We start from the raw sequence: 3,887 nt of genomic DNA, 5'->3' as shown, positions 1-3,887 counted from the left end.
GACGTGGAGCTTTCATCCGAACTTGGTAGGAACTCATGCATTCGAGGATGTCTACCGTTATTATCTAGCTTAGATGTAGGCGTTAGATAGTGGAGAATGTTCCACTAGTGTTTCTTTCAACTTTCATTTCAGACTTTGTATTGGTGCCGTTTTGGCAAGAATACTATTAATGCAATTATGAACTGTTTCTTTCATCCTATTATCTTTATATTAGATGGTTGATTTGTTAACGCCTATGATGTTACGTTTAAAATGTTTAGCATGAAATAAGAAAACAAAAAGTTCAAATTTTCCCCTAAAATTAACCTAGATGAAGTAAGAATGATGTGTGTAGGCTTGTCTGCGACCTCTAAGAGGCCAACAACGTCGGTCTCGTCTGGGTCTAGATTTCGGTCGTGACAAAGTTGGTATCATAGACATAGGTTAAATTCCAAAGAGAATAAATTCATATCACACACATTGAGTAGTTTCTAAGTCATGGTAGTAAAGTGCACCACTATCATGAATTAGAGACTACTTGATGCATAGGAAAATTCCCTTTTTCTGATCTTATCGTTCCTTCGTAATGTCTAATTTTCTTGGTGTTATGAGAGTGTCTACCATCAATCCTTGTTGTTTTCAGAGAATGAATACTAGGACAACAATTGGTCAAAGGAGAGGAGGAGCAGCTGTTGGGGCAATCAGGTTCCACCCCAGGCTCCAGCTGAAGGAGTGGCTATGCCGGTTAGCCCTGCTGGGTTGAGTGATGCTGATGTGAGGGAATCTCTGGCCCAGATGGAACATGCCATCACTATGAAGTCCCAGTCCATGACTGACCAGGTCAACCGGCAGAATGTTTAGAGGGAGAACCCACCAGTTCGCAGTATGGCTGACAAGCTGAGAGACTTTACGAGGATGAATCCTCCTATTTTCACAGGGTCTAAGAATTCGTAGGATCCTCAGGAGTTTGTGGATGAGGTGCATAAGATTTTGGTGGCTATGGGGGCCACATATACTAAGAAAGAAGAGTTGGAATCCTATCAACTCAAGGATGTTGCATAGACTTGGTGCAAGATGTGGCAAGATTGCCGAGTTTTGGGCGGAGTTCCGGTCACTTGGGAGCTATTTAAGACAGCCTTTCTAGAGAGATTCTTTTCTAGAGAGATGAGGGAGGCCAAGGTTGAGGAGTTCATAAACCTTAAGAAGGGATCCATGACAATAAGGGAGTATTCCCTGAAGTTTGTTAAACTTTCCAGTTATGCTACTTCCCTTGTATCTAACAGTAGGGATGAAATGAGCACGTTCCTCACAAGAATCAACGGAGATCTAGAGGAGGAGTGTCGGTCTGCGATAATCCACGATAACATGGACCTCTCCAGGTTGATAGTACATGTCTAGCAGGTAGAGGACAGCCAGAAGAAGAGGGGTGTTTATGATGCTAGGAGGCCTAAGCCTCAAGATCAGGCAGGTCCAAGAATTGGAGGCAACAGAAACAACTTTGGTGTCCGTGAGCAGCCCAGATTCAAAAATGGGGCAACAGAGTTCAGGGAACTCTAACTCTCATAGGAGTACAACACCTAGAGGAGGCAGACCCGAGCCCAGGAAGGGCAATGGAGGTGAGATGCAGCATCCCAGAAAGGACTGTGCTAAGTGTGGCCGTGCTCACAGTGAGAGTGGAGACAAGGCACTAATGCCTGTTTCGATTGCGGTAAGAACGGGATATGGTTAAGGACTGCCCACAGAAAAGAGGTAAGGCTGGAGTTAATGCTCAGCCTAGGCCTAATCCAGAGGATGCAGCAGCAGCCGAGCCTCCTAAGAGGAATAGGTTCTACGCCCTCAAGGGAAGGGAGGAGCAGGAGAAGTCCACTGATGTGGTAACAGGTACGCTCCAAGTACTCTCAACTTCTGTTTATGCTTTATTTGATCCAAGGTCTACGCTTTTCATTGTAATTCCTTTGATTGCTCTCACTTTTGAGATATTGCTTGAAGTTCTGCATGATCATATAATGGTTAATACACCTTTAGGAGAAAATGTAAAAACTGATAGAGTATACAAGGATTTCCCAAAAGTTGTATGTGGTAAGACTATGTGCGCGGACTTGGTTGAGTTACCAATGCATGATTTTGATGTTATTCTTGGCATGGACTGGCTTCATAGTTGTTATGCTTGCATGGCTTGTCGTAGTAGCGTTGTGAGATTTCGTTTCCCTAATGAAGAAGATCTAGTCTGGGAGGGGTACCACTCGAGTCATCCTAAACCCTTGATTTCGAACCTTAAGGCTAATAAAATGATGTCTAAGGGGTTATTGTGTCACCTTGTGAGTGTTAACGATTTAGACCATGACATTCCTTCCATTGACTCAGTGCCTATAGTGAATGAGTTCCAAGATATATTTCCTGATGATTTGCCTGAAGTTCCTCCACCTCGAGAGATTGAATTTGGCATCGACTTAAAACCCGATACTAAATCAATTTCAATTCCTCCTTATAGAATGGCTCTGGCTGAACTCAAGGAGTTGAAGCTGCAGTTAAAAGATCTCACTGATAAGGGTTTCATTTTACCAAGCATATCCACTTGGGGCTCTCCAGTGTTGTTTGTGAAAAAGAAAGATGGAACCCTTAGAATGTGTATCGATTATCGGCAGCTCAACAAAGTCACTATCAAGAATAAGTATCCACTTCCCAGAATAGATGACTTGTCCGACCAACTCCAAGGGTCTAGTTTCTTTTTGAAGATTTATCTTTGTTCAGGGTACTATCAGCTTAGGTTTAGGGATGAAGATGTTCCACAAACAGCCTTTCGTACCCATTATGGTCATTACGAGTTTCTAGTTATGTCATTTGGTCTCACGAATGCACCTGCTACATTTATGGATCTCATGAACAGAGTCTTCCGTGAATACCTTGACTCTTTCGTCATAGTATTCATTGATGACATTCTCATCTACTCTAAGACCAAGGAAGAGCATGAACAACATTTGAGACTAACCTTGCAGGTACTTAGACAACATCAGCTGTATGCCTAATTCAGCAACTCTGAATTCTGGCTTAAATCAATGACTTTAGTAGGGTCATGTTTTGTCTGACAAAGGTGTGGAGGTAGATCCCAAGAAGAATGAAACTGTTAAGAACTGGCCAAAAACCTCTTACTCCCACAGATATTCATAGCTTATTGAAATTGGCTGGTTATTATCTCAGGTTCGTGGAGGGTTTTTCTTCCATTGTTGCCTAACTGACAGCTTTGACTAAGAAGAAGGTCAAGTTTTAATGGACAGAGGCTTGTGAGAAGAGTTTCCAGGAGCTCAAGGATAGACTCACTTCAGCCCGGTGCTTACTTTGACTAAGTGTGGTGAGGATTACACTGTGTATTGTGATGAATCTAGGGTTGGTTTGGGTTGTGTTCTTATGTAGGGTGGTAAGGTGATAGCTTATGCATCCAGACAACTCAAGGTTCATGAAAATAATTATCCCACTCATGACCTGGAGTTGGCAGCTATGGTGTTTGCACTGAAAGTGTGGAGGCACTACTTGTATGGAGTGCATGGGGATGTGTTCACATACCACAAGAGTCTCCAATACGTGTTCACACAAAGAGAGTCAAATCTACGTCAGGGGAGATAGTTGGAGCTGTTGAAGGACTATGACATGAACGTTCACTACCATCCAGGTGAAGCTAATGTTGTAGCTGATGCTTTGAGTAGGATAAGCATGGGAAGTACAGCCCACATTGATGACGGGAAGAAGGAGTTCGTGAAAGATATACATAGACTAGACAGACTGGGTGTGTGGTTAGATGACTTTACTAGTGTGGGTATTTTAGTTCATCCTAGTTTTGAATCATCCCTAGTAGTTAAAGTCAAGGAGGGTCAGCATCTTGATCCTGTGTTGATAGAGCTGAAGGATTCAGT

This window comes from Solanum pennellii, chromosome 2 (assembly GCF_001406875.1).
Source record: "Solanum pennellii chromosome 2, SPENNV200".
NCBI classification, from domain to species: domain Eukaryota; kingdom Viridiplantae; phylum Streptophyta; class Magnoliopsida; order Solanales; family Solanaceae; genus Solanum; species Solanum pennellii.
This window is presented reverse-complemented; position numbering follows the sequence as displayed.